We start from the raw sequence: 24,103 nt of genomic DNA on the forward strand, positions 1-24,103 counted from the left end.
ACACATTTGCATACCGTCCTCTAGATTCTGTACATGTACTAGTCACTAAGACATTGTGTTGGGCTCTTTATCATTCTGGCCAGGGCATTCATGTCCTTTCAGGCTTTGAGGGCCAAAACTACATCTTATCTAGACTTGAATTCTCTTAATATATCACTTTTAATCTAGAGTGAAATTTTAAGAAGGTAATAGAATTTTTTCCCTTTAGGCATGTCTGTGTTGGCCCTACATGTGAATGAATCATAATTCCCAACATGAATAATGTTCCCATTTTACAATCGCATTTCGTGGCAGATAAAACTAGGGACTGGCAGGTCAGTGCTTTGCCAGTGTCTCACATGCAGTTGGTCATCCTGCCAAATATAAAACCTTCAACTGCAGACTCCAGAGAGTATTCCTTTCTTCTCAAACCAATAGGACAGCAGGGAATTCTCTGTACCTTGTAGGTGCTCATAATGTGTGATGACAGTTGAATAGACTTCTTTATGCAATTGCAATGTCCCAATTTGGATATCACCAAATGAACTGGGGATAAATGGGAACGTGGCCTAACTGCAGAGGCCAACGCCAATGGACCCCCCCTCCCCCCACTATTTCCCCTTTCCTCCACCAGGCCTCCCCTAAACATCTCATAACTCTTCCCTTTGATCCCAATCCCCTCAGCACTTAGGCCAGCCAACTACTTGCTTGCCCTGCTCTCCTAATGACCGTATCTCTCCTTTAGTTTATCACAGTGGAAACTGCACTGGAGATGAGAGAACATATCCCTAACTCTGATAAATGGCTGTGTGTCACGGGGTGAGCTGTTAAAGTCCCCAGAGTCCTCATTTCTTTATCTGTAAAACAGAGATAATGGTATTTATCAGTCTAGGTAATAACGATACTGCAAGGTCTACATAAAACCGTGTACTTGAAACCGCCACACGGACCCTGCCTCCCAGGACACGTTTAATAAGTGTCTAGGATCAATGTCTTGATATTTGTTCTGACCTAAGTTAGTGATTCTAATGAAACTTTCGAAACAGGAAAATGAAGGCCATTTTTTTTTCCAGTCGATGGTGATGGGATTCCTTCATGGGGAGCCAAGGTGGCAGGGAAAGGAGTGGAGGCTTTAAGGCCATTCTGTGGACACAGCGACACATCCACACACTGACGATAGAGACTCGTTGGTGAACTCGAGATAAAAAAACTGAGGGAAAAGCCCTCTAAAAGTTTTGGGGTTGATTAAATGAAATGGTAGACTGCCAATCGCTAAACGTATCAAAGTTAATTATGGTAACCTAATTGCTCGTTTGTGTCCGTCTCTTTCTAGCGGTGATGAGAAAGCTCTCTGGAAGTTCTAGTATAATCACAGCGAACTTAATTGAAGACTCCAGAATGAGCTTGGGAACTCTTTATGTGGTTCCTTCATGACACAGTTCATAATGTTGCTAAGATGTCATGATTAGTGACAACCCTATTGCAAGCATAAGGTGAGCATCTCAATATGTATTTTCAAATGCGTTGACAGTTGGGAAATAAGCAAATCTAGTTGTATGGATGAGCATGTATATTATTATGTTTAGTGACCAGTGCACGGAATTTGTGCACATTAGAGGAAATATTTAATATTGCTATTTGCCCTTTCTCTATAATAGAAGTCTCAGAGATGAAAGAAAATTAGTAAAATGTATATGAAAATCTTCCTCCTGTCAGAGTCTGGGGGGCACCACAAGACCCAGAGTCAAGTCCCCACCCACCCATGTTTGCCTGAAAATTGCAAGAGACTCAGACCCAGCCAATCTTCCCCCTCCCTGACCCCCATTGGGCTAGATCCAGACCTGGCTGGTCCCACCCTTGTAAAGCCCCACCCCACAGGATGGTGGGCACTGCTTCAGGTCCCCTGGCCCAGTGCTGGGGCAGGGGGCGTGGCCTGAGGTCCCCAGGCTGGGCCAGGGTGGGAGGTGTGCCTTGAGTTTCCCCATCAAGCTCTGCCAGGTGGGTACTTGGCCTGAGGTCAAGCCCTGCCCTGAAAGGGGTGCAGCCTCAGGTCCCCTGGCCCAGTGCAGGGGCAGGGGTGGGGCCTGAAGTCCCCCAGCCAGGCACAGGGGGGGGGGGGGGAGGGGTGAACTGAACACCTTGAGCTCCTCCATCAAGCCCTGCCATGTGGGGTCACAGAGTCAGGGGGTGTGACTTCAGGTGTCCTGTGTTTTCCCATTGTCTTAGGTGACCCACAGGTTGAGAATGGCTAGCAGGGTCTCCTAAGACCATGGGAAAACACAGATATTTACATTATGATTAACAGTAGCAAAATAACAGTTATGAAGTAGCAACAAAAATAAATTTATGTTGGGGGTTACCACAACATGAGGAACTGTATTAAAGGATCGAGGCATTAGAAAGGTTGAGAACCACTGTTGTAATAGGTTAGCCCAGTTGTCGGCAAACTCACTAGTCAACAGAGTGACAAACTGCAGCTCTCCAGCCGCATGTGGCTCTCGAGCCACAGTCTGCCAGCCACTGGGTTAGCCTAAACCAAAAGAACCTGTGTGAGGTGTGAGTGTGAGTTTGTGAGAGAGAGAGAGAGAGAGAGAGAGAGAGAGAGAGAGAGAGAGAGAGTCCGAGTGAGTGTATGATAGAAAGATATAGCTGAAAAATTCACTGAGACTAGTTTCATTAACAGGGAGCTCAGAGTGTATATTATAGAACAGTCATCAACCAAATGAATTAATGAAAAGCCTATTAAACATCAGGTTACCTTTCCTTTTAACCCCTGAAAATAGACCAGGAGCCTGTTTTTTTGTTTTTGTTTTTGTTTTTTTTTATGGGAAAACTGTTGTGAGTCCTGAAAGCACCTCCCTTTGTATGCTCTTACACTCTAATATTGAGGATAATCACTTGGCTGCCATATCCTCAGAAGAATTTGGTGCTTTGTCATGTCCTGTTAAAGGTTTCAGTGCTCCTGGCAGAAACCTAGTCAGAAAGAATTAATTGGTTGATAATTCTAAATTCATGCAATCTGATAATTTAAATCTGGGAAATTTATTTACAAAAATAACTCAGCACATTTGGTGTCCTTTAAGGACTGCCCAAGAGTTTTATTGAATGACATGGTACCCTGAGCAAACAAAGACTAGTTTTAAATATTTGGATAAAAACGACAAGTGTGTTTGCATGCATCTTAAAAAGTTACAGAGGTCAAGATCATGGCCTGATAGGTGGCCAAAGTAGATTGTGTTTCAAGTGTGTACTTGAAGGTCCCTTTACTATACCACACTGCTTCACATCTTAAATTTGTATTTGCCAAATTAGGACAAGAAATATAATTTGGGCCTTGTCCCAAGAAGTCAAACATGAATAACCCAGGGTAGCTTCTATGTCAAAATATTCATTGAAACATCATATAATTTACTTGAGTAGTCAATCATCTCCTTTTCAGCTATCTCTAGAATTTTGTGAGATACTGATGCCTACAGACTTCATGGTGGAAATTCATTTCTCCTATTTTAAAGGATTTCTGAATAACAATAAATTAGCTTATTCTATTACTATCTAAACAGATTTGCATATTTTAATGAGCAAATTATCTTTTGTTTTTTGAGGACTGTTTTTTTTTTCCTGACAATATGTCAAATTATAAAAATTCATATTTGCATCCACTGACAAAATGATAGAAGTTTATCAGGAAGAAAATGCAAAAGAACTTGCCAATTTCAGTTAAATTTGACATTTTTCCCAGCACCATTTGCTGAGACTGATAACCCTCAGTGACATTTTGCATTCACCAAGGTGATGGGCCAACAGACAAAGTTTCCAGGGGTCAGCATTCTGTCCTTCGCCCCTTTAGCATTTAAGCACTGTAGACACGTGTCTCTAACTCTTCTCAGATAACCCAGTTCCCACTTTCTTAAATATGAAGCCTGTGAAGGGAGCTGGGTAGAAACAAAGGTGTCTACTGACTTAACTCTATGACAGTGTGACACAATCACTTGAAAAGGCATAGAAGAGGGTCGCGTTGCTTGGTTGTTGGGTGAGAGACTGGGATGGGGAATGCCCTTCAACGCTGTCCTGAATATTTGCTGCGTTTTGTTTTTCTGATTTTACAATAAATAAAAGTGCTGGGTGTGTGTCCTGGGGTGAGTGGGGTAGGAGGACTGAACAAACATTGTGCTTGGGTCCAGTAGGCTTGGCTTTGCACTCCATCATTCATTTCTTGTTCATTCATTCACTTGACCTCCTTTTGTTCATTTACTCAAATATCTACTGAGAGTTCACTGTGTCCCTGACACTCTGCAAAAACTCTTGAGGGTGCAATAATAAGCAAAAACAGACACAGTGTGATCACTGGTCCATTACCAGGGAGCTCACTGACCAGTGGCAGCCAGCCCTGATTAATGTTTTAGCTTTGTATGTCCCTTTATAATCCACATCTACCTCCCTATCCTGATGGAAAATTACAGGCTTGTAAAACAATTCTCAACTTTTTTTTTTTTTTTTTGGGGGGGGGGAGCATATTATTTAATTTCAATGACTTAAAACAGAATCCTGTACCTTTTAAAGAAAAGAATCCTGCTAATTTCTTTAATTTTGGCAGGACAACCTCCTAGCATTAAAGTTTATTAGACTTTGCTTCAACTTAACTCAGAGAGACAGAGATGGAGAGAGGCTGGGCCAGCCGGGGAAGCCATGGCTCCGGTCATTTATTTTCTGAAACTGCTCCAAATACCCCTCACGTGTTCCAGATACAGTAAAATGGGTAACGGGAGGAGAATCATCCTTCTGAACCACAGAGGATGAGAAACCTATCGACAGAGAGTGAACCTTTTTGGTCTCACTGCTTAAGGAAGAATTTTCAAAGCAAATATTTTCAACCCTCCACTTGTAACACTGTTTACAGAGAAAACACACCCTGTGTTTGCTTTGGGGTCTGGAATGTAGCCTCACAAATAAAGGTGGGGGGCGGGGGGCCTGGGGGTGCATCTGTGGGTGAAAAGAGGTCAAACTAAGAAAATGAAGACATCATTTTTCTCAGTCACGCCCCTGAGCAACCCCACAGTGTCCCTGCCAGTCATTTACCTGGTGATACTTGATATAAACTGGGATGGTAGCCACATTTATAATCACCGAATAAGCAGCCTGTGAATGTCAACTGCTTGGGAGATGAGGGATTGTAGATCCTCGAGTTGTTTTTCCTGAGTGAGGCCTCCATTCCGGTCTGGCTCACTCCCATTCAGTGTTATCTGTAGAAGTCGCCAACAGCCTGCTTCTGCCTTTTCTCTTTCGTGAAGATGGTGAGGCAGCACAGCGTACAATCAGCTTCCACTCGCTGCCTCTAATGTCATTATTTTTATTGAGCAGAGTTCTAACTGCTCAGAGCTAACTATGACTGCTTAACCTGAGAGAGCATATTAGGAGTAATGTTATTACTGCAAAGACAGAACATCTCTCTCTTTCCCTCAACTCGCGATTATTGTTCCTCATCCTATAGCACAGGCAAGAAAGGATTATTCATGTCCATAACAACCAAGTTACGTAAACACACAAAAAAAAGAAAATTAAAATGTTTTAATGTATTTTGTTTTATTAGCTTAAAACAATATTTCTAAATGCCTTTATAATATGCAGCAGGGACTGGCAACATACTGTGCTCCCTCATTTAAATAATTGTGTAATTGTTCATTTCTTCCTTCTCTCATTCACTTATTCCTTTAATACTATAATATTTATTAAGCACTCATTGGGGTATAGTGGAAAAGAAATAAAACAGGTTCCTTGCTCTCATGGAACTAGTGACAGAGATCATGCCTGAAAAAGCAGTATATTAGTCAAATCTTTATGAATTCATACTAAAATTCAATAGGGTAATTTGGTCTTAAAACAAAGTTCTCTATGAATACTTTTGTAAGGTAAAGCATTGATTTTAAGGTATTCACTTGGTCAGGCCAGATATATCAGCCTTCATGAAAACTAAACACCTATTCCCTCTCAAACATGAGAATACCTTCCTTCTGTGAGTTACCTGCACATGATTATGATGTACATATACATCAATAAAGAGCTGTAGTATACACTACATTGTATTCATATACTTATAGCAATATAAATTGAAATAAAGAACAGATATATAGACAACTAAGCCCAATCGGATGTTTGCCCTTTCCCGAAAGTGTGAGAACATAGCTCAGCAGAAAGAATGAGGGGTGGAGACACTCAGGACAGAGTTCACAAAGCTTCCAGGACCTGGGCCATAAGGACTCAAGTATTGACCAGAGAAAAAGAATAAATTCACAGAGAATTAAAGGCTCATCCAGCTCTATTTTTCTTAGTCATCTGGTCACTCTTCTCATGGATAAAAAGCCGGGTTCTCTTCCTAGACATTCTCCTGGCTCCTTCCTGTCTTCCTACTCAGAAACAGAATGAAAAGATGGAAGGCACCATTCACTGTTTTCTCCAGAACCAAGTTATATCCTGCTGGGTGAGATCACTGCTGTTGAACAGGCTAGTACATACACCACAGAGGAGGAGGAGGGCCCAGCAACCTGAGGTTCATGTCTCAGAGGTCAACCAGAGTGCCAATAAAAGTGGTCTGGTTTGGGCAAAGACCAACAGGTACTTCTATTTTTTCCTTTCTTCTCTTCATGGCTTCAGGGAGAAATATGGTTTACTCATAGGGACAGAGATGTCCCTTTCATTTAATTTATCCTTGATTAGATTTACTTCACAATGTCTCTTCTTAAACCAGTGGTTCTGAAAAGGATTTAAAAATGGTCTCATCCAAACCTCTGTTTTACAGATTAAAAATTGTAGATCAGAATAGTTAGGTAATTGGTTGAAGAACACAATTATTCAGGGGAAAAGTTGAGACCAGAAATCAAATCTTTTGCAACCCTTCTCCAAAGGCGCGCACGCGCGCGCTCACACACACACACACACAAACACATACACACAACATAGAAAGTGACTTAGAGTTATTTAGACCTGGTTTGAATCTGGATTTTTAATTATATCTGTGTCTATTTCCTCTGAATTATGGACATAATAATACTTTACAGAGAATTTTTGAGAAATAAATGAGAAAATATATGAAAAATACCAAGCAGAGTATTGGAATCTTCCTAGGTAATTATTTTTATAGCACCTTTCCCCTTCCTTATCCAACAAAAACCATGCTGCAAGAATTGTGAGAAACAGTAATTAAGATATTTTAGAGCATGACTTCTGAAGCTAATATAAAATAATGGCAATCTAAAATAATGGACACAATTAATGGAAGATATGTGAGAATTCACTCACACACACACACACACACACACACACACACACACAAACACATACACACACAGTTTTCTCCTACAGTGAATAATGAACAGACATTTGAAATTCCTGATGATGCTTTAATAATATTCATTATTAAGAATGACTATCACTAATTTACTATCTACTGTGTATCAGGAATCAAGCCATACATTAATCTAATTCTGGCAACAACCTTGTAGAGCACTTCACAGATGATGAAACCAAGGGACATACATAGTGGTTAAATAATGGTCCAGCAGCTAGTGTAGTGTAAGGATTTAGACAATAGCTAAAGAAAAATTTCAACTCCCGTATTTGTTCCATGTAGAATAAATAGAGAGTGGTGATTTGGTGAAATGCTGTCCAGCACAAATGCCTAGACCAGTGATCGGCAAACTCATTAGTCAACAGAGCCAAATATCAACAGCACAACGATTGAAATTCCTTTTGAGAGCCAATTTTTTTTAAACGTACACTTCTTCTAACGCCACTTCTGCAAAATAGACTCGCCCAGGCCGTGGTATTTTGTGGAAGAGCCACACTCAAGGAGCCAAAGAGCACATGTGGCTCGCGAAACGCAGTTTGCCGACCACAGGCCTAGACATTTAAACCAGCTGCTCTTCTCTTTCAGTATTCAATGGGTGGGGTTTCTAGGCTTAATTGGTCAGGGTCATAAACATGGGTGATTGAAAAATTAAACAAAGGGCATGGATGATGATTTCTTCTAAGCACACACCTGCTGGCAACTATGAGTAACTATCCCTAAGGTCAGACTTAATTGGATTTGGATCTAAATGAACTCTGACATGTTGATTATTCACTGCTTGAAAGTCGAAGGGAGAAAAATGTGAAGGTGAAAGGTCAGGAGTGTAAGCTTTCTCCCCATGGCCCTGAACATTCCCCACTGAAAGCTTTCTTTCACTTGGATCTTGTACTTTCATTTTTAAAGTAATTCAGGGAACCTAAGTCCATCCGAATACAAACCTTCTTTCCTAACCAACTGGGGTTCTAAAGCTTTTAGAGTCTAGTCATGACTAGTAGGAGCCTCCAAAGGCAGCCAGAATACTTGGAGACAGGTAGTCAAGAATTCTCACAATTATTTTCTTTAACATAATTTTTAGAAATCGAAGTAGGCGATCTTATGTATGATAAGAGTATTAGGATGAATAGGAGTGAATTGTCTGCTCTACCCAAGCTTTATTTATTTTACCTCAGTTAGTTTCCATCATTATTATCTCCATTTTATCACAAATACCATTCTTTTTAAAAAAATATATTTTATTGAGCTTTTACAGAGAAGAAGAGAGAGGGATAGAAAGCTAGAAACATCTATGAGAGAGAAATATCGATCAGCTGCCTCTTGCACACCCGCCACTGGGGATATGCCCACAATCAAGGTACATGCCCTTGACTGGAATCGAACCCAGGGCCTTTCAGTTCACAGGCTGATGCTCTATCCACTGAGCCAAACCAGTTTCAGCACAAGTACCATTCTTATCCTCACTTTTTTTTTTTTCAGAAGAGCAATCAAGGGTTAGAGAAGTGGACCTACTTCTTTAATGTCATGCAAGAGTATTAGTCACACTCTATCTCTGTTTCATTCTGACAGCCGCACTCCCAGGTTATGGCTGGGCTGCCATGGTAGGTTAGACATTGGATGGGACTCACAGAAAGAAGCTTCTTGGAGAAAGGGGGTCCTGAGTTGCAGGGCAGAAGAGAAAAAAGATGTGGCTTGATGACCTGTTGTTAGTTAGGTCTAGCCTCTCAAAATGAGGCATTGGGAGGTCTGGAAGCAGGGACAGGGCTTAGCTGAAGTGGAAGACACAGGAAAATGAGTAGCCTAGAGGGTAGAATAAGGTGAACTAAGAGAGGAATCTGAAATATTCAAGAGGAGGATGTTTGAGTTTGGAGCTGGACCAAGTGATGAGGCTAAAGACAGGCCTGTGGATGTTTCAACACAGCAGGAGAGTAAACAGAGACTTGAGATCCAGAGAACAATATGAGGTTAGAGAGTGGAGGAAGCCGACTAGACTGGTTAGTTGGTAAAGATCAATTGGTATATTAAAGCTTCTGGAAAGGAAATATACCTGTTTGATTCATAAAGACAGCAGTGTTTTTACAGTAAATAAAATGAAATCCTTGAGAGAAATGATGAGTTTGGCCCTGGCTAGTGTGGCTTAGTTGGTTAAGTGTAGTCCCATGCACCTAAAGGTTGCTGGTTTGATTGCCACTCAGGGCACATGCCCAGGTTTGGGGCTTGATCCCCCAGTAGGGGGTGGTGGGGGCATGCAGAAGGCTCAATGTTTTGCTTTCACATTGATGTTTTTCCCCCTCCCTTCTTCTCTCTTTAAAAATCAATTTTAAAAAATTTTAAAGAAAAAAGAAATGATGAGTTTGTAGAGAAGAGTCCCACTTTAATGTTCACTCAAATGGTTTGCCATAGTTCAACCTGTATATTTTTTACTTTTTATTCATGTATCATTATTTTATTTAACAAGTATCTGTGGAGGGTCCACTATGTGTCAAGCTCTCTGTGGACACTGGAATTTCCACAACATACATCAAAACTATAATGATATGGATGAAGCAAAAAGTTATGTCTTGGATTCCAGTGAGTATGAAGAAAAGTTCATGATCATTGAATCAATGATGGAGCATACCATGCCGAATTTAAGTGCTTTTGAGAATGAGATGGAATCAGTTCTCTGTGGCTATCATAATGTAAGTGAAGTGTTGATTGTGTTGAGTAAAATGGAAACAGACAAGCCTGTGCTTTGAAAGAAAACAGAATTAGGACATATGGATGAGGCTTATACTGATCATAATCATTCCCATTTGGGAACCCTGTGCTTCTTGATAGCCTTAGATGCTTTACTTATTCACCCGTCTGCACTACAGCATCCTAAGGAAGTGATTATTACCCTCATCCATTTGCCTGAGACAGAGGGGTTTTCCCATGCATGGGGCTTTTAGTGTTAAAACTTGAGGAGTCCCAAGCACACTGGAGTGGTTGATCACCTCAAAGGAAGCCAAGGATCCCAATGTCACAAGTCAAGGACAGAATCTTAACTCACACCCAAGATTTCCCGATGGCAATCCTGTGTTTTTCCATTATACTACATGGACTCAACCTTTGGAAATCTGAACTTCCCAATATCTGATCACATACTTTCTATAAACCAAAACAAGAAGGATTTTATTTTTCTTGAAATTTTGTTTGAAACATTTTCTTTCATGGAGCAAATAACTTCCATGCTTGCCCCTCTCCCCACAGGTTCTTTATTACCTACACCTATGTGTGATTAGGCAGATTCTTTGACTTACATCCCCCTTGAACACAGAAGAAACAATTTTGTAGTAAACTTTTTGTGTTTTTTTTTTTCTCCAGTAATTCAGTAATAATCCCAAAGGTGAGCAGTAGGAAAGAACTCCAACCGAGGTTGTGTCTACAAGAGACTAACATCTGGAAGAAAATAAAATGAAAAAGCAAAGCCCAGCTGTTTTGTCCATAAGCCAAATACGCTGATACTTGTGGACATCTGGAGAGTTGATTGAACTTTCTGATTTTCGTACAGATGTTCAGTGCTATACAGCACAGCCGTAAGTACACATGGGAAGATACGCCTAATGGTATTTCACTACGTAATCGCCTCAGGGAACCCCTTTGTAATGCTCCTGTCTGTGGGCAGGATGAAGACTTGCCCTATTGGCTTATACTATTATAGCCATTGCATTTTATAGCATATGGTTATTATGTGCCAGGACATACATTTTAACCCAGATACCCTTACCATGATGTAGATATTAGCAATTTTGAATTTAGCTACTTTATAGCCCTTTTCTTTTTAAGTTCTCATTGGTTGGATTTAAGCAGGAAGAGTAGGGGCAAAGGAGGGACATTTGCTGAATTGCCCAAGCTTTCTTCAATAACTAAACAAGTGTATTTAAAACTTATTTTAAAAAAATGATTCAAATAATCCTACTTTGAAAATGATGTCACATGCTAACCAAAGACAGTTCCAGAGCTCGATTCGCTCTGCCACCCGCACACTCCCTGTCTGAGGATTGTGTAAAGCAGCTGCAGTAGCTGCATTTTGCCAAGTAAACAAACTCTACATGGTGCAACAGTGCAAACATCTTGTTGTTTGCCAATGTGCTGGTGGTTAGAAGCTGCTTAAAAATCCTAATTAAACATTTTCATATAATGCAGACGTGGTGGTGGAGGGTGTGCAGCCATACTTGAAGACACACACACACACACACACACACACACACACACACACACACTACACTTACATACTTTGCCTGGTTCATAGTAGTCACTCACTCAGTGCTTTGTAAAGGCACGAAAAATAACATAAAGTCTTCACTGATGACTTACCATGCACTGGACACTGGGTTAAACATTTAAAGTGTGCCCTGGCCAATTTGGCTCTGTGGATAGAGCTTTGGCCTGAGGACTGAAGGGTCCAAGGGCATATGCTTAGGTTGCAGGCTCATTCCCCAGTGGGGTGTGCAGGAGGCAGCCGATTCATGATTCTTTCTCATCATTGATGTTTCTATCTCTCTCTCCCTCTTCCTTCCTCTCTGAAATCAATAAAAATATATATATATATTTTTAAAAAGACCCAAACATTTAAAGTGTATAGTATTGCTTCATGTACAAAATCACCCTCTGGGGTGGTTTTATTATTCCCAGTTTACATATAAGTAAACTGAGATGCAGAAATGTTAAGGAAAGGAAGTGACTCATTCCGGGTCATATCAATCTAGTATATGGCAGAATTGGCTTTTGAACTCAGGTTTGTCTGACCCCCATAACCCATCCCATTAACCATTCCTCTCTGCTGCCTCTTTTCAAAGTATCTGATGAGAGAAACCTAGCTCTGACAAGGCCCCCGAGACTGGTTTAAGACCCCCGTCAAACACGGACATGCACAGATCATTTTTTGTCTATTTCATTAAAAACCAATTTGGCAGTGTGGCGCTGGCTCCAGCACACAGATGGAAAAAGTACACATTTGTTACACAAACCCTACTTGCACGCATACAAAATGATTCAGTCAGTGGGTTCACAAAGGTTGTCTTAAGCCAAATGACACCTGTAAAGGAAAGTTATGTGGCTGCTCTTTCCTTTTAAAGCTGAACTTCTTACTTGCTGGCCTGGTCTGTTGCAAACACTGATGTGTCATAAAAAATACATTGCCTTATAAATCACATCTCTCCTGTAGGAGATTACAACATTTTTTTACAGCCCATCTGAACCTCTTGAAGCTTTGTTTCCTCAAACCTGTTCCTGTTACAAGGAGATGAGATTTTTACTTCAAAGGAAGCTGTTATGAAATCTACACTTGCAGAAAACAAAACTACCTCTTGAAGACTTTTTAATGGTTGGTCCCTCACTCACTTTCGCAACTGCCACTGAAAAAATGCTCAATACACATAAGAAAAGGATCTGCCCTGTGTGATTTTCCTACCACTAATGCCAACAAGGTATGCAAACAAATTGCAAAAATAGCGCATCAGCCCTTTGATCTCCAGTCTTATCTTTTCACACTGGAACGTACTGGAATTTGCTTCCTAGAAAAACCACAGGATTTATTGCACTGAACATGTAACACATTAAAACATGCATTATACATACCCACAGAGACAGGGGCTTTAGACAAAATGGCTGCATTTTTCAATGTGAAAATTTTAAAGGGAGAAAAACAATGCTACTTACTATTTAATGGAATAATCAGGTGGTATTGTTACGTTGTTCTTGCTTTCTTTAAAAAAGACCATTAATCAAATACCACGGGAAAGACTATGTTTACCTCCCAACATCATGGCGCCTTTCATTTGCATGGCCATTTATCACTCCCAAAGTGCTATCACATTTAATGTATAATTGGGTGATATCATTTGAACACCTGAAATTATACCCCGGGTACAGTCTTCCAAACTGTTTTCTGAAGACTAAATACAAGGTAGATACCCTTGTCTGGCTCTGTCATTACTAAAACGGTAACATAAGACAACACGGTTCTGGTTGTAAAGAGATTTCAGACAAAGAACCACAAAGATGAAAAACAGAATCCCCTCTCGCCCGCTGTGAAACCGCAATGCCATCTACAAGAGGGGCTTTTGTGACAGGGTTTCCCCCACTGCAGGGACCACAATCTCACAGTCCGCCCTTGCAAGATGAAGTGCTTCACCTTGAGGGTTGTTGTTTTTTGTTTTTTTTTCCTTTCTTTTATGGTTGCTTCTAACTGGTGCCTCACCTTAGATATAAAGTATCCCCGCGGAGAGATGAGCTAATGTGTGTGAGAAGGAGCCTCTACTGGGAACTTCCATGAAAGAGAAGCACAAGCAGGGAATACCACGGTGGATGCAAAACAGAGCAGCAGAGTTGAAAGAACATGGACTTTGAACTCAAAACGTCTTTGATTAAAATCCGGGCTCTTCTGTTTACTAACTCGAAAGCCTCGAGCAGCTCCTGGAACCTCTCTCTGGCCTCTGCTTTTTCTCCTCCGGGGAGGTGAGAATATCTTTTCTTCATAGGATGATTGTGAACATCAACTGTATTATTCAATGCAAAAAGTGAGTTGTTCCCAAAATATCTAATAGTAAATAAGAGAATTCATTGCCTGTTTATTATTAGATCTGTGTCCTTGTTATTGCAATGTCCAGGCAGAAAGCCAGAAGGGTGTGGACCAAGGCATGTATCTTAGTGGAATGAAGAGGAGGGAAGAGCTTCAGCCAGCATGGTTTCTTGGATTGCGGCTTGGACATCTACATGATGTTGATGATATGATTGATATTCAACAAAATCAGAAATAGAGAGTGTGAAGGAGAGAAAATGAGAAAGGTGGTGTGTGTGTGAGTGGCGGGGGGGGGGGGGGGGCAGATTACAATTACATAACACATTTGTCTTGTTCAACTCTGAATCTTCAGCTTTAAATAAGGTCCCTGTACACAGTAGGCAACGTAATACATGTTGAATTAATAGGTGAATGAATGAGTGATAGGTCACCCAGCCTATCTCTGTTCCCATATTTGAATTAGATACATGATAAAATAAATATATTCCAGAGAATATTCTTATCAAAAGTATGTAAATATCTACCGTGGCATTGACACCTTTTATCAAGGGCAACAACAAAAGACTTGTGTAGCATTTTGTATGAAATGGACTGAGAAGAAAACATACATACAGCAGGGCAACATTACCCAGATAGATTAGGAAATTGATCTTTTCCAGGTGTAATATGTGCCGTGGTCGGCAAACTGCAGCTCATGAGCCACATGCGTCTCTTAGCCCTTTGAGTGTGGCTCTTCCACAAAATACCACAGCCTGGGCAAGTCTATTTTGAAGAAGTGGCGTTAGAATAAGTTTAAAAATTTTTGGCTCTCAAAAGAAATTTCAATCGTTGCACTGTTGATATTTGGCTCTGTTGACTAGTGAGTTTGCCAACTAGGGAGTTAAAAGCCTTACTTTTTTACATTTCATGTCCCTATTTGTCTAAGAAGTCACTGGTTTCTGGAAGAGGGGAGGTAGGCGTGGGGGGGGGGGGAAGAGAGAGAGAGAGAGAGAGAGAGAGAGAGAGAGAGAGAGAGGAAAGAAACATCAATGTGAGACATATCAATTGGCTGACCAGAGCCAGAAATCGAGCCTGCAACCCAGACAGGTGCCCTTGACAGGAATCGAACCCATAACCCTTTGGTCCAAGGGCTGACACTCTAACCACTGAGCAAACCGGCCAGGATTCTGGTAGGGATTTTTTTCAACTAAGTCAATAGTGAGTTCCTTCTAACCACTGAGCAGACCGGCCAGGATTCTGGTAGGGATTTTTTTCAACTAAGTCAATAGTGAGCTCCTTCATCTTTACTTGGAGACTCACAGATGACACAGAACTGTCTTTAGGTAGAATTATTCTCTTGGGTCAGGGGTCAAGTCAGTATGGCCATGTGGTAAAAAAGAAAGAAAGGAAGGAAGGAAGGAATGAAGGGAAGGAGGGAGGGAGGAAAGGAGGAAGGAAAACGTATTCAACAAGGGGTGGCTTGGACCCTTACTTGGAAAGTTCTTTATTTTCATATGACTTAGTATTAGGTAGCTACTTCCAGATGTCCTTAAAGATCCTTATTCCTAGAGCGATCTCCATTCCCATTTTGTGCTCCATTTGACTTTCCTTTAAGAGAGCCTGGCCTTCCCTGCCACTGGAGGCAAGCAGATCACCTATCTGCTATTGAAATAGCACAGCAGTTTTTCCAGGAACATTGGGCTCTAGGAGGCAAGTTGTGAGGATAATTGCCTATTTTCATTTGTTATTTCCTTGTGAAAGCAGCTCAAATGCGATAGCGAGGGGGCCACAGCCAACAGCTGCCTTGTCTCAGTGAGGAAATGAGAAAGAGGGCTTTTCAGTACTCGACCCAGTTCAACAGTTTTTTAAGCTTACTGATGGGATGAAGTTTATCATTGTAAAACGGAAATAAATCATGGGTTTTTTTTTTTTTGTTTTTTTTTTTTTTTTGTGTGTGTGTGTGTGTGTGTGTGTGTGTGTGTGTTTTGAAGTGAAATTTATTATTTTAAAATAAGGACTATGGTCTTTGGGAATAGGATGCTTTGAATCAATCTAACATTTTTTTTTTCAAGTAAGCATTAACACATGGAGAAATGAGACCTTTAAAAGACAATGCTAACACACACAAGAGCCTTTTGTTATATGCATGAATTAGCCAAATACAGTTCAAAAGTAGCAAGTTCTGCTTCTTGGAAAACAGCAATTTCTTCTTAATAGGGAAGCCATACAATTTCCTGAATTCTGCCCTCTGCTAGTTACCTGTAGCAATAGAAGCAGGATATACTCACATGCTTTACAGGGCAAGATTGGGCCACGTCACGTGTGGATGGTGCCTGTTACCAGGAGTGAGATGGCAAAAACATTTACTAGAAATGGCCATGGAGTTCTTGAAAAGACTTGAAACAAATAGTATCACTCCATGAAGCCACCATGGGCTCCAGCAGTCCTGCAGGGGGTGGACTTAAGTGACCTAAATAAAAGTATATCTGTCTGTGAATTTAATTTTATCCCTGCTCTTCCGGGTGGGATAAACACCCTTGTGATTATCTTCACCTTAACATCCCCTTGTGAGCTCTTTTTTAAAAAAATATATATTTTTTCATTTATTTCAGAGAGGAAGGGAGAGGGAGATAGAAACATCAATGATGAGAGAGAAGCATTGCTCAGCTGCCTCCTGCATGCCCCACACTGGGGATCCAGCCCGCAATCTGGGCATGTGCCCTAACCAGGAATCAAACTGTGACCTCCATGATTCATAGGTTGATGCACAACCACTGAATCATACTGGCGGGTGCCCTTGTGAGCTCTTACTTTCTTCCAATTCATTCATATACTCTCCTCTTTCCTCTTCCTTGCTTCCTCCTTTTCTTTTCTCAGTATAGTGGGCTCAAGGAATGGGGAGAAGGAATACAATTCCACAATGGGCATCATCTCCCCATCTGCTGTCCTCAGTCCTAAGAGGGATTCAGTGTGACTGGTTCCTCCATCCAGGCTGCTATTAATATATCTCTGCTTAGGACAGGAATTTTGTTCAGATCAGGGCTCTAGCAAAAGACTCTTCCAGTAGAAGAAAACAACTCATACCAATGCACAGGGGAGGCAGTATGGGAAGAAAGAGGCCCCGTTTTCATGGCCACAAACTCTGAACTGGTGAGCTAGAACTGAAAGAGAACCCAGAGAAATGCCCAATGTATCACTGTATTGATTCATTCCACGAACATTTGCCAAGACTCTGGGTTAGGCACTTTGGTTGCAGAAACTCAAATCCTTCAGACTCCCTTATCATAGTTAATTGTAATTATAGTACAATGGTTGAACGTGTGTGTATGTGTGTGTGTGCGTGTGTGCGTGCGTGTGTGTGTGTGTGTGTGTGTGTGTGTGTGTGTGTTTATGGTGCTGCCAAGGTTCTATATGAGCTCACAAAAAGAACCACTAGTTTTGAGGTTGAGAAAAAGGGGTAATATTACCAAGTAGTAGACATGCAATGATGCAGCAAAATGAAAGGCCACGAAGTATTCAATAAATGAGGGAAGAATTTATGGCAGGGGGATCATAGAATTGAAGTAAGATGAGGACAATCAAGTGAAATTAATATGTCATTGGTAATCCTGATGTCCATTTCAATGGTGTAGTAGAGGCCAACTACAGTGAGACAGGAAGGAGATGATAAAGAGAATAGGTGAACAGATTAGCATTGGATCAATTAGCATTGTGTTGGATGACAGTTACCTTTTGTTAATTAAGAAGGGAGAGAAAGAGACAAAAGTCTGTATCACCACCTGTAAAACCTGTTAGGAAGTAGAGCAAGAAACTGAGTGCTGAGCAAGGGAGGGGGAACAAAGGCTTGTGGAGAGACAGAAAGTGAAATGAGCAAGAAATGACCATAAAACCCAACATCACTAGCCATCAGGAACATGCCTTTCCACCCCCAGAAAACTGGCAAAAAACAACAATGACAACAATAAGACACAAACAAACATGTATAAATCTGATCATTGCAAGTGTTGACACATGTGAAGTGGCATCTGTTACAGTCTTCTGCACACTTGCTTTGAGAGCAGTTTGGGGCTATGCAGGAAAGGTGGAAGTAGGCACAAGCTCTAACCAGAGATTGCACCTCCAGGAATGCACCATGCATTAGGGAAGATAAAACCTAAGTGGCCATCGACAGGGATCCAGGATTTAAAATGTAGTATATTTGGTGGACCACTATCCAGAAGTGAAACAGACTAAGTATACATGTACAAAAATGGAAACACATCTTTAGCATAATAGTGACAGAAGAAACGCAAGTTGGAAAATGATATGTATATGTACCCTGTTTTCCCAAAAATAAGAAGTGTCTTGTATTAATTTTTGCTCCCAAAGATGCACTAGGTCTTATTTTCAGGGGATGTCTTATTTTTCCATGAAAAAGAATATGGTATACATTTATTGTTAAATGAAAATAAAGGAAATTTATTACCTGTATACGGTACGATAGTACGGTAGTTGTCAAAACAAACCAGACAAACTGTGAATCCTACAGTATCAAGAATTTTTTCATTTATTCAATGACAATCATGTCATCATCTTCTGGAACATCATCATAGCAATCCAATTCCTGAATTTCATGGTGAATTTCTTGTGACTCCATTTCTTTCAGAATCAGTGGACCAAATCTCTCATGTATCAAGATGGAGGGAGGGGGATCAGTTAAAATGACACAGGGGGGATCAAGGGGAGAATCTAAATGGTACAGGAGAATCAGAGGGAGGATCACCATTTTAGTAACCCCTTTTGATCCTCCTGTGTCATTTTGATTGCCCCCTCTGATCCTCCTGTGTCATTTTAAGTGATCCCCCTCCCCCACTCCTGTGCCACTTAACACCTTCACCAGACATCCCCCCTACCCCTTTATCAGACATTTAACCCCTGGAGCCTGCCTGGGGACTGTCACTGTGCTTGCTGGGGCCTGGATCTGGGCTGGAGCAGGGTCTGCCACTGACTGAGAACCTTTAGTCATCATGAGGGCGGCCACGAGCATCAGGTGGTGTCACCAGAGACAGACCAGCACTCACCACCTTCACCGCATCCCGTCCTCTCTAATCCTCCTGTTCTTCTACAGGCATCTGCGAAAGTCTCCTCTTCTCTCCCGCCCCGCCCCGTGCTCACTGCTCACTCCGACCTCTGCTCTGCCTCCACACAGCAGTGACGTCAGGACTCTGCATAACATCACTGGTTGCTAGACGCCAGTCGGGGTGGCCCTAGCAACCAGTTTATGGTAAATTAATTTTCATTCTGAGACAGAGCCCAGAGGGGGGCCTTATTTTCGGGGCAATGCCTTATATCTCACTCAAAAGGAAAGCTGTAAGTACCCGTATTTTCCGGCGTATAAGACGACTTTTGAAACGAAAAAAGGTCAACCAAAAATCGGGGGCAAAAGACCAAAATAGCACAGAAATTACCTGCAGATCTTGAAGGCAAAGTAAGTCTTTTCTTTGAAGTGGGGGGTAGTCTTATACAGTGAAAATAGGCCTAAACCCATGTTTTAACTGTAAAATTAGGGGTCGTCTTATACGCTGGAAAATACGGTAGGTCTTATTATCGGAGGATGTTTTATTTTCAGGGAAACATGGTAGTAAGACATTACTGATGTAAAATTCAAAGCACAAAAACAGTTTTTTTTAACGTATAATTAATGGGTAGATCTATTTATGTAGACTAAGTAAAAAAACAATAGATAGAAAGGATACATAGCTCACACTTACTGTATTTTGTATCCCTAACATTTTATTTTATAAAATAATTGAAAACCTATTTGAAGAAATAATGACAAAAACTTCCCCCACCTGGTGAAAGAAATAGACTTACAAGTCCAGGAAGCACACAGAACCCCAAACAAAAGGAATCCAAAGAAGACCACATCAAGACACACATAATTAAAATGCCAAGGGCAAACGACAAAGAGAGAATCTTAAAAGCAGCAAGATAAAAACCATTAGTTACCTACAAGGGAGTACCCATACAATTTCCAGCTGATTTCTCAACAGAAACTATGCAGGCGAGAAGGGAGTGGCAAGAAATATTCAAAGTGATGAATAACAAGAACCTACAACCAAGATTAGTCTACCCAGCAAAGCTATCATTCAAAATTGAAGGTCAGATAAATAGCTTCACAGATAAGAAAAAGCTAAAAGAGTTCATCACTGCCAAACCAGTATTATGTGAAATGCTGAAAGGTATTCTTTAATAAGAAGAGGAAGAATTAGAAAAAGGTATAAAAATAAAAATTATGAACAAATACATATCTATTAACAAGTGAATCTAAAAATCAAGTGAATAAAAAATCTGATGAACAAAATAAACTGGTGAATATAATAAATCAGGGGCAAAGAAAGGGAGTGGACAGACAATTCTCAGGAGAAAGGAGTGTGGGGGGTGCAGTAAGAGACTGGATAGAAATTGTACACTGATGGATGAGGTCAGTGGGGGGGGGTAAGGGCACAGGTTGGAGTGGGAAATGGGTGGAGCAGAGCTATGGGGTGGGGAGGGGGGAGAGAAAGAGGAACAACTGTAATCTGAACAATAAAGATTTATTTAAAAATATAAAAGTAAATAAAAGTCAACATACTGCCCAACAGTATTATAAAGGGTGAAGTCTATAATAAAAAAATACCATATTTTCCGACGTATAAGATGACCCCCTAATTTTACAGTTAAAACATAGGTTTAGACCTATATTCACTGTATAAGACTACTCCCCCTTCCAAGGCAACACCAGTTCTTTTTTTAATAGACTGCCTCTCTGACTCTGGCCAATCTGAGCAGGCTTTTTTTCGTTTTAAAAGTTGTCTTATACGCCAGAAAATACAGTATTTCAAAAAAACAAAAACCCACTATATAAAACAGAAACAAAACCCAAAACCAAAGCCAATGTATCTTGGTAGGAGTCGGGATAATAGGCTCCTCTGTGGTGATGGGGCTTGGGGGCGGGGAATGTAGAGTCTGTAAAGGTGGACAGAGTGGGTCTTCCCTGGTGTTGGTAAAATGTCTTTTTTCTTGATTTTGGTTCCAGTTAAATAGGTGTTTTCAGATTATTAAAAAACATTAACTTTTCTGATTGTATGTTTATTAAAAAAAAAAAAAAAAAAAAAAGAGTACAAAATACTATTTGATAAAGAAAAAAAATTGCCTGACAGGTGTGGCTCAGTGGTTGAGTGCTGACTTATGAACCAGAAGGTCATGGTTCAATTCCTGATCAGAGCACATGCCTGGGTTATGAGCTCAATCCCAGTGTGGGACGTGCAGGAGGCAGCTGATCAATGCTTCTCTCTCATCATTGATGTTTCTTTCTTTCTCTCCCTCTTCTTTCCTCTCTGAAATTAATAATATATTTTTATAAAGAAAAAGAAGAAATGGAGGATCATATGACAAATATTTATTTGCTCTGGATTGATGAGTTCATAGGTGTTTTTATATTTTCTGTCCCTTGCTGTTTATTTGTAGTACTTCATTGTGAGAAAAGAGAGCACAGGAGCAAATCAAATTAAGAACTACAGGTAGGCCAAAACCGGTTTGGCTCAGCAGTAGAGCATCAGTCTGCGGACTGAAAGGTCCCAGGTTCGATTCTGGTCAAAGGCATGTATGTTGGTTGGGGGCACATCCTCGGTAGGGGGTGTGCAAGAGGCAACTGGTCGATGTTTCTCTCTCATCGATTTTTCTAGCTCTCTATCTCTCTCCCTTCCTCTCTGTAAAAAATCAATAAAATATATTTAAAAAAAAAACAAAACAAAAAACAACAGGTAGGAGATGGTACCAGTTGGCAATGATAGACAAGACATGAAGCCAGAGATCACAAAACCAATATATAGCTCCAGGCTCCTCACTCCTTACCCCAGGTCAGCGCTATCCTCTAGCACGTAAGTCTTCACAAGCTTTACATTGGCAATGTTTATGTTGGAAACAGATTTGGCTTCTGCCTGTAAGTCTTGTGCCTGGCCATGACTCTATGTCTATAATTCTATTTATCAACAATTAAAGAGCTTTGCAACCCTCCTATTACCTGCTGATATTTTAAAACATAGGTTTGAGGTGGTTGAAAGAATAACAATGCTTCTTTTCTGCCTTTCAGACTTTCCCAGGAAAGGGACATGAGACCACACCAAGCCTCCCTGAGAGATAGTATTTTCTGCGTGGCACCAGGATAACATCAAAGCTCTTCAGTGAGGGTCTGGCGACCTCCCCCTCTTTGGCCCTCAAAATAACAGAGTAAGTCAAGTTCAACACTGTTAATGGGTAATCTGTACTCACTTTCTCTGCCCTTGTGAAAACAGGCCGAGTTTTATTTGGGAAAGCCAGTGATGGTGTGTTTGATTTTAAACATACCGAGTGTTTGAAAACTCTCTCAGATAATGAAACCTCAAACAGTGTGGGAGATGTATCAGCAAAGTCCAAGAGTACTCATCTCACCCAGAGTAAATAAAAGAGAGAACAAAATGCCCTTTGTAGTGCACTGTGTGCCCTGTATGTGTGCAGTGCCTGTGCCACTGCCCTCACTTTAATGCTCAGATGATCCCAAGGCATTTAATCCAAGTCACTTCAGCACATCACACTTGATTGCAGAATTTAAAGAAGACAAAGAATACTGTGAAATGTGACAGACACCTTGGGACCTCAACTTATGGTATAAAGATAGATGAGAAAAGCCTCCTAGATTTAACTCCTATGTATCTTGAAACTAAAGCAATGAGATAACGATATGTCTCGTGGACATTTCTGTCAGAGAGAAGTGGAGCAGCCCAAACATCTTTAGTTCCAAGGTTCAGCATGATCCTGAGAGCCTCTTAATATTTGCTGCCCCCTGTAGTTTGCTCTTGTAAAAATTTTATTTATATTAAAAAAAAAAATCAAGAGAGCTATTTAAAACTTCAGTTGTTCTTCTAAATCCTAAGCACTTGTGGAATTTTATTCCCTCTCTCTTTTCAGTCCAAATCCACAAATCAGAGTAATGACATGGGGCAAGTAAGGGGAAAACTGCTCTGAAAAGTCACGATTTCATTTGAGAGAATAAACTGGGGGACATGATGGCCTTTAAAACATGCAGATTGTATTATATGGAGAAAGCTGCTCAAATAAATCCGATTTTCTTTCAAAAGGCAAAGGAAGCATCTGTTTATTAAACTACTTTCTCAATTTCCCATTGCCTTCAGAATCAGTTGTGGGACATGATTGCCTTTGTCTCTAAGCACAATAGCTTCTAATAACATTATGCTTAAAATAATATGGTAGAAAAGTACACGCTTGTGGTTTGTTCATTTGCTGAAACTAATATAGATGGCAGGAATTTTTCTCAAGCTTAAAATAGCACATGGAACACTAGGAATGCAACACTGGCCCAGTGATGAATGAAATTTCATTATAAAGAATCACAATCTAATATCTAACTTTAGTAAAAAAAAAAAAAAAAAAAAAAATCTAGAACTAGTTATCACCAGGCACAAATGCTAGGGAAAAAGTTAATAAAACTGTTTATTCTACAGTAGATTAATGAAGAGGCATAGATAATCCTAAAATAATGTCATTCCCATAGTCTGTGTGACTTGAAAAATTTTAGATTTAATTTCATGATTCAATTGGCCTGTGTATATGTAACTCCCAGAAAGATTATGGAAAGTTACTATTAATTTGTACAGTGTTAAAGTTTCCCTCAGTACACAAAACACCTCCTTTAGTTCTTTAAAATCTATATTATGGATTCAGATTTTTTAAAATCACAAATGGATCAAGAAATTAATACAGTTGACCCTTGAACAATGAGGGGACTGAGAGTGCTGACTCCCTTCCCATGCAGTTCAAAATCCATACATTGACTCCCCCCAAACTTAATTACTGATAGCCTACTGTTGGCCAGAAGACTTACCAACAATATAAAGAGTCAATTAATACTTTTTTGTATGGAATATGCATTATATACTGTATTTTGCAATAAAGTAAGTTACAGAAAAGAAAGTGTTATTAAGAAAATCATGAAGAAGAGAAAATAGATTTATAGCACTGAAAATACTGATTTTTAAAAAATGCACATATAAGTGGACTTATGCAGTTCTAACTCATGTTATTCAAGGGTCAAGTATAATTTCAATCAAATTGGTAAAAGCAAGGGGACAGCTATGGTAATTTTGAGATCAAAAACATGTTAGCTCCAATTTTATGGAGTTAACTAAAGAGAAATGCCAAATTAAAAAAAAACAACAAAAAACAACAAAGGAAAGGTTTTAAAT

At 40.3% G+C, this 24,103-nt stretch overlaps 1 protein-coding gene and 1 long non-coding RNA gene across 2 annotated transcripts in view; one reads left to right on the top strand and one right to left on the bottom strand.

The window, feature by feature from the left end:
• PTPRD (protein tyrosine phosphatase receptor type D) overlaps positions 1–24,103 on the bottom strand; it is a 626,044-nt gene that overhangs the window by 497,766 nt on the left and 104,175 nt on the right. The gene's annotated exons all lie outside the window — the stretch shown is intronic.
• On the top strand, positions 13,345–22,714 carry LOC118716757. The gene is made up of 4 exons (XR_004987234.2): positions 13,345–13,798; positions 21,330–21,382; positions 21,626–21,742; positions 21,955–22,714. It is a non-coding gene; the product is annotated as an uncharacterized LOC118716757 (long non-coding RNA).

Source organism: Pipistrellus kuhlii, unplaced genomic scaffold (assembly GCF_014108245.1).
Source record: "Pipistrellus kuhlii isolate mPipKuh1 unplaced genomic scaffold, mPipKuh1.p scaffold_m20_p_12, whole genome shotgun sequence".
NCBI classification, from domain to species: domain Eukaryota; kingdom Metazoa; phylum Chordata; class Mammalia; order Chiroptera; family Vespertilionidae; genus Pipistrellus; species Pipistrellus kuhlii.